Genomic DNA, 13,178 nt, shown 5'->3' on the forward strand with positions numbered 1-13,178 from the left:
GTAGTTGAAGTCTGCATGATAAATGGCAGATGATGTCATGTCGATGAGTCTTGTTCAAGAAGTCACTAGATTCATTCATTTCTTTAATTCCTAAAGGACTTAAAATGTTGCTACAGAGTCGAACAAGCAAAGTGCATTTATAAGAGCTGTAGCAATAAGTCTATTCAGTTTGGTATTCTCTATTGAATTGATTCAGAACTTCGGCATTAACATCAGGTGGTGCTCTAGGCCATTGGGTCCAGACTTGATTCTGGAGGGCCGGTGTCCTGCATATTTTAGTTTCAACCCCAACTGAACACACCTCAACCTGCTAATCAAGCTCTGGCTGTCTCTCAATATGTGTTCTTCAGCGATGTCATAATTAACTGCCATAGATCAGTTCCAAAACTCAAGACCGCAAGAACGGAGGATGTGGAAAGGTTCCCGGATGCGTTCTTGGTATCGAGGATGCACCAATACAGACTTGAGCACCAAACTAGCTCTAGAAGTCCCAATAGTGATTGAGACTTGAGGTGGGAAGCGCAGCCTTTTTATTAAAGTTCAGAGATATAACTTATTTATTTATCTCAGGAGTTTCCCTAAATGAGAAAGTAAACATTACCATGAAAAGCTTTACAAAGACACATAAAGGGTTTTTATTTGTTGAAATTCGTATTAAAATCTGTTTTATTTGTATTGTGCAATGTATATTTGTAAGGTCTTTATGCATAGTATATATTGTAAAAAGGGTAAGAACTATAAATTGTTGTATGAATGCTGTGATGTTTAAATAATTTCCCATTAAAAATGCGTGATCATGTGACCATCAGGAAGAATGCATTTAGTTTCTTACAGGATGCGTTCTCTGTTCTCGTGGTCTCCTGAATTCATTCTTCCGAGATGGCAAGAGCAGTCTTCACACATTCTTGGAATTGAGAAACAGCCTCTTTCTAGGTAGCAACTTCAGGGAGGAAGTTGGAGCTAAATTATGCAGGACACTGGCCCTCCAGGCCTGATTTTGGACACCCCTGCTTTAGGGTAGTTTTTAGGCATATGTTCAAATGCTCACGAAGAATAGCACTTGTATAATAAGTCATATAAGTGGTCAATCCTTTCGTTGATTTGTTTTATTGCCACAGCGTTTCCAAATGGTGGCTGCGACTACTCAGGAGTCCAACAATAGTGTACAACTCCTTGAAGAAAAACATCGACATAAAGGTCTATTACAAATCCACCCCTAAAGATCATAGGAAAATGCTAGAATGAGATCATATCAATTTGCCAAAATGGCTAAATAGTTCTGAATGCTACTGTGTTGGTTTATATTATGACATGCTATACAAAGAACAGACATAAAAGTCAATGTCACGACAAAATATTGATGGCATGAATCAGCATGTTTACGATCTGTTAAATAGAATAAAAAATCAGTCATAGTTGGCCATTGCGACATGTAAGAACTAACTAAACCAGAACTTACCGAGAACACCTTTAAAATAGTTCACCTGCTAGGGTTGTTATGAGGGAAAGGATCCGTATTTTTAGATTTCCATGTGACAGTTCAAGGAGCAGCTTTTGGCAAAGAATGTAAGATGTACACTAAGGGAACATGGCTCTGCTTAAGGGATAAGCTGACTTAAATGCTAAAGGTTTAATTCATGTCAGTTTGAGTGCCTTGAGAATAGTTCCTAACTCTGGTGTTTACTTCGCTCCTTGTTTAAATCTAGGCACTGAAACCCTGAGCATTTGAACATTTGGTTGAATCGTATAAGCTGTACTGTACTGAATAACTGTAATGAAGCAGATCAGTCACTTGCTGAAAAGTTTTTTTCCTGCCATAACAAAACCAGTTCACATGACTGCACTCCAGTGGTACTATACAGAGCAAAGATGAAAAGTTGAGTAATATGTGTAATGCTTAAAGGAAGGAGAGTGCCGGTTCTCACAATGACTTTGTAACTCAGAGGAAATGCAATATCCTTTTAAGCACACACCCTCTTGTCTTGTAGAAGACTCAGCCAGGGCTTCTGTTCAGAGGTTAAGCTGAGAGTTTATTCTTGAGACAAAATATATATTAAAGGGTTAGTTCACCCAAAAATGAAAATTAGCCCTTGATTTACTGACCCTCAAAGCATTCTAGTTGTATTTGACTTTCTTATTTCAGTCGATTCCAACCAGAATTATTTTAAAATTCACGCTCTGCATTGGAAACGGGGTATTTATCTTCAACACTCCAAAACCCATAAAGTCCCATCCATACTAGAGCTGCACAATTCATTGGAAAAAGATCACGATCTCGATTCAAACCCCTAGACGATCTTAATCCAGCATTTCTACGATTCTGTCAATCATATTTTCAAGTTTAGGAAAGAAGCATTGGTGGCCGCATAAGTCTTCACATTGTTTTACATACGTTGTTCAGCAACGTGGACACCTCCAAATGGTGCTGAAAGAGTCACATGTTGTATTTATAAGATATAATTCACCTCAAAAATGTCATTTCTGTTTTCATGTAATGTATTTGCGAACGTAAAATCACACGTGACGTGTGCTGACCGTCAGCTGTTACCACAGAGAGGGTGGGTGTGCGCGCCTCTGAATGAAGTCTACTTTAGTGAACCGTGTTGCCAGCTGTAGGCGAAACATTCCAGCCCAAAAAGTATCCAAACCGCCGAAATGCAAAAATACTCACCCAGTCTTCTGTATTCACGAAAATCACATCAGTGACAGATTTTAAGCAGAAAATTACAGATTGTAAGCATATGACTCAAACACAATGATTTAATATCAGAATTATCATCAGCATTAATGACCAGGACAAATCTAAAGTCGGTTCATGTCCACCATTCCAAGTCTATACAAAATTTAGCATTTTAACCCACAGTACAGCTACACAAAGCCTATTGCTGTTTCACCTTATGTTTGAGAATAACAATAATAATAGCCCACTCAAATTAACCTTTATTTTACATCTACAGAATCGTGAGAAAATCGTAACCAAAAAAAAAAAAAAAAACGCGATTCTCATTTCAGCCAAAATCGTGCAGCTCTAATCCATACATAACAAAAAAGTGCTTTACATTTTTAATAATGGAGGACGCATGTGCCATTAAGCGCTGAACTGTTTTGCTTTCATGAACATGTGGACGACAGACAGTTAGCAGAAGTTACACAAAACTGTTTATAAAGTTTTAAGTATGAATATTATGAATCAACTTGCTACAGTAGACCTTTCTTCACCCTTTGGAGGCATGTGAGGCACTTTTATATAGATGGATGCGCTTTACTGGACTTGTTTTAGACTGTTAATGCCCCTTAGGATGTCTTAAGGGTGAGTAGGCTAATTTTCACTTTTGGAGAGCAAAACCTTTAAGTGCTCTAGAATTTTGAATAAATGATCAAGAGTTAAGTTAATGAAATGTTAATTCCCTGACCAGTTAAAGTGTATTCTAGCATAGGGTCCTGTTTGTTTATCCACAAAAGAGTCACCTGCTGAAGGGCCACTAAACTAGAGGAGCTCTCGCCAACAGTCACACTACCCTCCACCCAGCCTGACCTTTCCTCAAAATCGCTTCCTGTTGCTCATTGTCTGCTTTTAATCGGCCCTGTTGCATGCTGGTATATTTATAGCTGTCCTCCAGAGGCATGTCCATAGAGGAATAATCATTCAGTGTTTGCACCCTCTAAAAGGGAGCTGGGCAGAATCGCATAATTAAAAGAACAGTTCACCCAAAAGTGACAATTCTGTCATTTACTGACCCTCATGCCCAAACCTGTCATAGTTTTAATTCTTTGAATTACAAAGCAAGATATTTTGAAGCAATATGCTGGCTGCTCTTTTACATTTATGTACAATTAATGGCTTCTGAAGCTTTCAGCTTTTCTGAAGCTTTTTTGGTTTCAGAAGGCCTTATTTAACATATATTATATTTGTTGGTACTATTTTTAATACTTCCTTTTTGAAATTGCAAATTGTACACTCTTGAAAATATCCATTTGTTAGGTTCCAGGTTCAAATCACACATTTAAGCTAAGCTTTTAAAAACTCAAGGTATACACTACACTTTAAAAATGCTGGGTTCTACACAATTTCTTCATCTTGTCTCAGCATAAATTGATTAAGTTAACTAATCCTTTTTTACAAATTTAGATGTATTGAACATAAAACAAAGTTGTCCCCCCAAAAAAACTTAAGAATTGTGTAATTTCAACTAATTTCAAATAATTAGGTTGAACAAGTAGCAAAAGTAACTTTTTTTGAGTGTACAATCTCCATGCTCACAGTTTCTGTTAATGAGGTTTAATTCATGGATGTCCTTTTGTATTTTGTTAATTAATTGCAGAATATTAATGTTTAAGTGAACTTCTTTTTGTCTTTTATTTTCATCCCTCTGTCCAATTTGTATAACAAGGCCCGTCAGAGTGTACGTAAGAAGGTTTGCCATTGAAGATTTTTTTTCCACCAGTCAATGCATATACCACCAGTACCAGAAGTTTGACTAATGGTGTGTTCACACTCAGCAGGTTTGGTAAGATTAAAACAAATTTCTCAATCAGTGTAATATGATTGCCACCATCTGAACGCTGTTGCGCACTAAACTAACTCTGGTGTTTTTTTTTGGTGGACTGAAATGTTGAAATACTGAAATATTATTATAACATAAAACCGAAGACCAAACTAATCTAAACAAACCAAAAACAGGACTAAAATTTCACAAGTAGCAACCCTAAAAAAAGTCCTGAAGTATGCCTATATGTTATAGTCACAATGTGCATTACAATTTAATATGTGCCTCCGTGCAGCAGATTTCTTATATTATATTCAATTCACTTAAATTTGCTGCTTTAACTTAATCGATTTGTGTTGAGACAACATGAATGAATTGTGTGGAACACTGCATTTTTCACAGTGTAGAACAGGGGTGCCCGAACTCGGTCCTGAAGGGCCGGTGTCCTGCAGATTTTAGCTCCAATTTGTCTCAAAACAACTGTTTCTAGAAAGCTTATTAAGAGCTTTAGCTAGCCCAGGTGTGTCTGATTGAGGTTGGAACTAAACTTTGCAGGACACCGGGCATCCAGGATAGAGTTTGGGCCCTGGTGTAGAATGAGTGAAACAACATAGAGTATAAAATATTTTACAATGTGGTTGGCCCACTGGTTTGTCTGTTAATATGCCATACAATTCCATCATAGTTTGTGTTTTTTCTATCGGATACAATGTTTAACATACTCAGTTGTGTGCTTGTTTTTCTGCACATTTTCAAAATACTGTTAAGTATTGTACATGCCAGGGGTCTTAAAAAGTATTAAAAGTTGATAAATTAATTCTGAGAAAATGAAGGCCCTTAAAAGACATAAAAAATTCTTAATCACGTTTTTGCAAGGCCTTAAATTTTGTTCATGCGTTGTCCAAAGTGTTTGACTTTAAACAAGAATTATTCGCTTTATTTATATTAACAACGGCGTGCTCGATCCACGCGATTGATTCAGGCACGTCCGGCCAAGCTCTGTCACCGGCCTCTGTCCCGGTGATGTCACACAATTTGCGACAAATGCGGGAAGGGGATGTGATGCTCTCCGCATGTAGCGAAACCTTAGAGTGAAACAGATGTCAAAATGGAAAAATTTCAGTTTGCAAACTTCTAGTTGAAGAAAGAAGAGTTTAAACAGTGGCTGAAGCTTGTCACTGAAAATAACCGTGTAAATTTATTCTTTCAAGCTTTGTTTCTTTCAAGCTTATCTGAGTTCTCTTGCATGGTTGAGCTCCATTGATTTATTTAACTACTTCTGTTTATTAAGTTAAAGGTTTGATACTGATTAGAACTTGAAGTGGCACTGAGATCTTAAAATATTTCGAGGAGGTCTTTAAAAAGTCTTTAAAAAGTATTGAAATTAGCTTTAGGATTCCTGCATACCCTGACATTCACATATCCATGTGTATAAAATAGGCGGATGGAAACAATACAGCTATTATGATTAAATAACATACAACCAAATGAAGTTCAACAAGAAGCAGAGAATCAGTGGTCATATCCATGAAGAAAAGTATGAGCTTGGTTCTAACGTTATCTATTGATGCCTGGTATTTGGTGTTTTACATTCTAGTGGGCGTCCTTTCATTCATGCAGCTGCTGAAGTTTAGATAAATAGTTTTGGCGCTTTTACAAGTGTGTCTGTCACGTACTTGGGTCTGATGCAGATGGAGTCGGATTAAATTCTCTTTAATTCTATACATAAATAATGTACATGATCAGTTTGCATCTGCTTAATTATACAGCAAATAATTCTTAATCAAAGTAAGCATATTGTGATGTATTTGCATCCTGCTTTTTTGAGTGAAAATGAAAGCAAAATGGAGTGGTGTGTAATTGATGGTTTATGCTAAAGAGATGCTGTGCTAAGCTTTATTCTGTCATATTTTAGTCTGCAGAAAATGAAGTGCAAACTGCTGGGTCTGATGCTTTCTGGGAAAACAGATCTGTCATTCAAACTAGCCTCAAAATTGTCACTCTATGGAGTACTTTTGTGAAGGACATAATGGCATAACCGTCTTTGTCTTGGGGCTCAGCCAAACAGTTTATTTTGAAACCTATTGGCCTGCATTTACTGTTTGCGCTTGTAGTTTGAGATTGACTCATAGTGTCTGCGAACAAAGTTACGGGAAACAGTAGTGCTAAATCCTAAACCGCTGTAATTTTAGAAGGCTTCAGTGGACGGTGATGCCTCATTTGTGGCTTCAGGAAATTCCATGTGTGTCCTGTATTATGTTTGGCGTGCCTTATTAATGCGACATGTTGTAAGGGAAGTTTTAGGTTGCAGCAGTGATCGCTTTTGCTTTTACATACATTTTACGTTTGCAGATGCTGTTTTTTAACTGAAGTGACTTACATTATGTTTAAGGGGAACATTTTATGGCCTCTCTAAGAATCATACCCATGTCCTTGGCATTTCGAGAGCCTTGCTCAACTATTTGAGCTGCACTTAGACTCTTATTTTCAATTTTTTATAATTTCTTATTGTTATTATTATTTATTTTTCCTCTCTTTCCTCTTCTACTTACTACTACCATTATTATTATTATTATTATTATTATTATTATTAATATTTTTATTACTTGTCCTCTCCCTGATTTCCCAACCTCCCCTCACCTCGTCACTTTTATCATTAATGATATTACTTTTACTTTTGTTATCAATATTATTATTACTGTTCTGACTTGTCCTCCTGTTTTCATTATCATTATTCTAAGTATTCATACCATTGTCATTATTAAGGTTGCTGTAGTTGTTGTAGTAGTAGTAGTAGAAGTAGTTGTAGTCATTGTAGTAGTATCGATTGTAGTTGTGCTTATTGAAGTAATAGTTGTAGTAGTCTCGTAGTAGTTGATGTTATTGGTATAGTGGTAGCAGAAGTAGTAAAGGTGTTGTTGTTGCAGTAGTAGTAGTAGTAGTTGTTGTTAGTGTAGTAGTATCAGTAGTAGATGTTGTTGATGTAGATGTTGTAGTAGCAGTGATTGCAGTAGTAGTGGTAGACGTTGTTGTATTAGTTGTAGCAGACGCTGTAGTACTATCAGTAGTAGTAGTCATTGTTGTAGTATCAGTATTAGTAGTGATTGTAGTAGTAGTAGTCGTGGTTGTGGCTGTAGTAGAAGCAGTAGTTGTTGTAATATTAGTAACTTTCTGTTGTTGTAGTAGTTGGTGAAGTACTTGGTATTTATTATTATTGTCAGTTATTATTACTGTTGTCCTCTCTTTCTTTTTCCTGTCATTATTACTATCATACATTACTAAGCATTGTTGTTACTCCTTACCACTGACTGGTTTCTTTCTATCTGTTTTATTTATATCTGTGATACTTGCTTCATTTATTGACTGTAATTGTCCCTTATGTATGTACTCTGACCTGTCCACATACACACACACACACACACACACACACACAGACACACACACGCACCTACCAGTAACTTACTATGTTGTTGTTTTTGTTTTTTGTTGTTTTTTTGTTTTTGTTGATGTTTCTTTGTATTTGTGTGATCCCAATTTATGTACCTTTTTGCATATTCTAATAAAAAAAAAGAAAGAAAGAAGAAAAAAAAGACTCTTAATTTTTGTACCCATGCTACCTCTAGATGGAAACTGTTGTTTTGGGTAAACCTTATGATTAAAGTTGCTGCACATCCACCGGTTCCCATCTCTGAATGAGTGAGTTTCAGCTACTAGTACATTAAGGTAGCATATATAAATAAATAAAAAAAACACTCGCAAATAAAGACGACACAAAGGAACATAAAAATCTACTGTCAGCTAGCATTCCGGAAGTGTTATTGCTGAGCAACACAAGCAGCAGACAGAAGTATAAATTCACGACTACGCGCAAGTCATGCACCTTTGGTCACACTGATCACTCGACGCAGTATAGTATAAATCAGCCTTAAGGTTCAGAAAAGATTGCAATGAATCAAAAATTGCAAGACAAACTAGGAAAAATGCTTAGAAAATCTACACAGGGTAAACAAGACTCAGCAATTTGTCTGAAAATGAGAGGTGTCTTAGTTGTTGCTAGGTCGGATACGGTTGCAGCCGAAAGTTAACCAGAATTATTTATGTAATTTATTAAATTTCCCATTTATTATAATTTTAATAACATACCCCCATCCTAACCCTAAACCCAACCGTCACAGTAACTTAAAAGCAATGTTGTACCGAGTATTATTTATGCTATCTAATAAATTACCCAATAAATTGTATTTTTTAATGCCTACCCCAACCCTAAACCCAACCATCACAGTGATGTAAAAATATTAATTATTGTTATACAATGTCATAAAAATTGCTGCTATATTGATGTGCATATCTGACTACTGGCTGGCCGTGTATCTAATCTAGACTTTACCATGTGTCTTTATACTTAATAATTTAGTGAAGAGCTTCAGGTGTGCGTCTGTGTGTGTCATCAGGGGGAATCAGGAACTGGTGTATTTAAGGTGCATGACTGTAGTTGTAGTTCAGTTCAGTGGCTGAATTGAAGTTCTTCAGCAATTTGCAACTGCTCAATCGCTGGTGATCATAACAATTTAATACAACAATATATTTGAGAATTCCTTCTTTATTTTTTTATTTAAGCTAAAGATGCGATTCTCAGCTATGCCTTTGTTGACTTCTGTTTCTCAGGGAAGAACACTCTCAGAAAAAAAGGTACAAAATTGTACCTTTTAGGGTACAAATGGCCCGTCACTGGGGTGGTACCCTTAAGGGTACAAATTTGTACCTCTATTTAAAGGTACAAAATTGTACCTTCTACATTTGTACCCTTTAAGGGACAATTTTGTACCCCCACCGAAGGTACAAAAATGTACCTTTTTATATTATATAGCATTTTCAGGGTACTGACCCAGGCATTTTGATCCTTTGGTGACTGCATGCACAAATAAATAAATAAAATATTTTGGTTCGCAGATGTCCATTTTTATTTATTAATGTAGAAATATTTCATTACAACTTACAACTGAATGTGTCAAGAAATAAAATTACACAGTAAATATAAAGCAGACATGTAAAACAGTAAAAAGAACAATTTAGAAAACAAATAAAAATTGTTCACTCACTGTACAGTATATAATCTACCCTTAATACAAAGACCACAAGAATACTGTTTAAGATTTATAAACACATTACACAGGCTACATCAAGTACTTCACTTTATAAAGTCCAAAGTATTTGTCTTTAGTCAGAATAATCGGTCATAATAAATAATTTGTCATCAAAATTTTCTCTGAATTTCAGAATGAAGGCAATGTTTCTCTATAAATTGCTTCAACAGTGCAGAAAACCAAAAACATCAGTAGCCTCTTTCTCAACATCAGTAGATTACTCCTCATCATCCTCAAGTGGAGTTGTAAATTGTTGTAACACAATATGTGTTTATGCTTTTGATGAACTGACATGTAAAGCACTCATATCTGGAAAATGTTCTTTGATAGTCATTAGGACCACAAGTTACTTAAAAATTTGCTTTATGCATGAATGATAGCAGTGTGCTGGATTAACTTGATGATTGTGATTATCCCAAGAGCATGTAGAGAAACAAAAAACAAGGTTGATCACTCTGGTAACTGGAGTAGATCGAGGTTTGTCACTGTCCACCGTTCATTCAAAACATTCCTCTGCAGAAACATCAAGGTGATCTTCTAATAAGATGGATATGTCAAAAATGTATATTCGTCCACACCATTAGCCCGGCCAATCGCAATCCCATCAACTCTGAAGACTGCCGTGACTTGTCTTGTTAACACAGTTGTCCAGTCGGTGGTGTCCTCCTGTACTTGAACTGTTGGATGTGGTGAAGATGATTCACTGTAAATGACAAAGCAATAATTACATTAATATCAGTCACTCTATCACTGATGAAGAGAAAATTAACATGCATAGAAAGTAAAATAATTAATATTCACCGATTTAAAAAAAAAAAGTATCACAGAAAAGACTAATATAAATTTCATTCATTCATTCAATTTCTTTTTGGCTTAGTCCCTTTATTAATCTGGGGTCGTCACAGTGGAATGAACCACCAACTTATCCAGCATGTTTTATGCAGCAGATGCCCTTCCAGCTGCAACCCAGTATTACGAAACATCCAGACACACTTATTCACACACACATTTATACACTACAGACAAATAAGCTTACCAAATTCAGCTATAGCGCATGTCTTTGGACTTGTGGGGAAACCGGAGCACTTGGAGGAAACCCTCACGAACACTGGAAGAATATGCAAACTCCTCACACAAATGCCAACTGACCCAGCGACCTTCTTGCTGTAATGTGACAGCACTACCCACTGCGTCATCCTAATATAAAGAATATCAAGCATTATAAAATGCATTTATCACAGCATATACTGAACAGAAAACAACATACGCACCTGAGCACAACGAAATGTTGAAGTGTCTCGCTCAACAAGGCTGGCAACATGAGAAGTGCTGCTGTAAAATCAATTCCTGGAACATAAGATGTGGCATACAAACAAATATGAAGGAATTCATCTAAAGCTAGAATTTAATAATATTAATCAAGTGGAGAAAGTTTAGAAAGAGTACCTTAGAGTCAGGTTCTTAGCATTCTTCAGCTGATCTCTCATCTTTCGATGAAAACCTAGAAAATAATTTTAAACACGTGGGTGTACATTTATTGTTGTTTGTAAGTAAAAACCTACAAATTTAAAATAGTATGTAAGCCATTAAAACCATGGTATAGATAATGAGACATACTTACATCTTGTAACTGAGCCATGCTTTCATATGACATGCCTTCACTGCTCTGATGCTGTTAGCCTGCATTATGTTGTTCAATCTTGTCCTGAAAGACAATTGGAAACTTCATAAACTTCTGGAAAGCAATAAGATAAAGCAATAACTATTTATTTATAGTATTTTATTTATATATAAGTATAACGTTAAACGATAGTAAAGCACCAACAATTCTGGACATGAGAGTTTGTGGACACTCCTCAACATTAATATAACTTAGACACTGAAACGAAGATATGCACGCCACGTTTGTAACTAGCCACGTTTACATAATCAGTCGCTTTGCCGGTGACAAAATTGTGATTTTTCTTCACAAAATGGCGGTGTATATAACCGTCTAAAATTACATTTCCGCGGTCATCCGTGGCTAGAAAATGGCCTCAAAATATAAAACATTATCGATAATTACAAATTCCAGTATTAATAACAAAAAGTTTTATATCAAGGTATATGAAGACTTCAGTCGCGCGAGCTCCGGGCCACACCGCACATTACTCACGGCCCGATTCCGGTGCACGGATACGGCAGCGTCGGCTCGCTTCTGCCGCCGCATCTGGCCCGAGTAACGATACAGCAGACGGACTCGGGCAGGCGAGAATCTAGCCGAAACTGGCCCAAGTGTATTTTGCTATCTGGGTTGCGATTATATTCCGCCGTGGCAACACTTATTAATAAAGCAGTTACGTAAGTTAACATATAAGGCGTGAATACGTAATGTAGGCGATAAAGGGAACTTTTACACCGAGAAAACTAACAGCATATAGTACTTACCTTCTATAACGTTATGTCCCTCGGTGACTTCGATATCACATTGTATTAACTTCTTTAATAAGCTGCAGACATCTTAGCAAACTCCATCCTGCAGGCCAACGTACACCAGCCAGCCCGGAGCACAAAGCGGGGAAAGCCGAGACCCGAGAGTCAGACAAAATCAACAGAACACGGCTTCACATGTAAAAATGAGACTGAAAATATATCTTTAATACATTCTTACCTGAAAAGTGTGGACTCCAAAATAGACTTTTCTTTGAAGAGCGTGCGAAGTTCTGTGTAAACAGCCAGCATACTCGACCGACCGCCTCAGTAACAAACACTACTATAACGTCTCAACAAGCCAAATTCTTAAAGAGACAGCAACATCACCACCTGTATGAAGATGCTGTCACTCTGCATGGTTCTTATTCTACATCCTGTATACTATAGCGACTTAAACAGTAAGCAAAGACCAGTATTTACGTTGTTATTGATTAAAATTACATTTAATTATAAATTAAATTATTAACATTTTTGAGAAAAAATGTAATTTAAATACATGAAAAAAAATAATTATTAAAATATTTAATTCAATCAATTTATTTATTTATTATATTTTTAAATTATGTATTTTAGTATTAATGCTTAGTATTAATACATTTAAATTAGTGTTATATAGTGTCTTGATCTTATCATGAGCTGAGGGTACAATTTTGTTCCTATAGTGAAACAAAATATATAATTGTACCTTTAAAGGTGCCAAATTGGTCCTTTACGGTACAATTTTGTATCCAAATGTGCTATAAAAGGTACAAAAATGTACCTTTCAAACCTAAATCTGGACATTTGTACCTTTATAGCCCATTTGGGTACAAAATTGTCCCCTAAGGACCAATATGGGACCTTTAAAGGTACAATTTTAGATTTTGTTCCCTCTAGGAACAAAATTGTACCCTCATTGTACCTTTTTTTCTGAGAGTGAAGCATGGCTCTGCACAGATTTGTATCCAAGGCCCATTAAAGCATCAGGCAGTCGTTTGTTTCACTCAGTGTGTTTGTCTGGTGTGACTAATTTGGTTTAGCCTGTATATGCTATTTTGGCTGTCAAAATTTGGGAGTTGTTGACTTGCAGTTTGTG

General features: G+C 36.2%; 1 protein-coding gene and 1 long non-coding RNA gene across 2 annotated transcripts in view; one reads left to right on the forward strand and one right to left on the reverse strand.

The window, feature by feature from the left end:
• The window catches only part of nlk2 (nemo-like kinase, type 2), a 148,667-nt gene that overhangs the window by 2,136 nt on the left and 133,353 nt on the right, over positions 1 to 13,178 (forward strand). The gene's annotated exons all lie outside the window — the stretch shown is intronic.
• Positions 9,425 to 13,178, reverse strand: part of LOC147840660 (uncharacterized) — a 190,423-nt gene continuing 186,669 nt past the window's right edge. The window contains exons 2-6 of the long non-coding RNA XR_015509671.1: positions 11,253 to 11,502; positions 11,078 to 11,132; positions 10,903 to 10,978; positions 10,668 to 10,828; positions 9,425 to 10,334 (exon numbers count right to left, since the gene is read on the reverse strand). This is a non-coding gene — a long non-coding RNA (uncharacterized LOC147840660). The remainder of the gene's footprint in view (positions 10,335 to 10,667; positions 10,829 to 10,902; positions 10,979 to 11,077; positions 11,133 to 11,252; positions 11,503 to 13,178) is intronic.

The sequence above is a fragment of the Danio rerio genome, chromosome 15 (genome assembly GCF_052040795.2).
Source record: "Danio rerio strain M-AB ecotype USA chromosome 15, GRCz13ab, whole genome shotgun sequence".
Taxonomy (NCBI): Eukaryota; Metazoa; Chordata; class Actinopteri; order Cypriniformes; family Danionidae; genus Danio; species Danio rerio.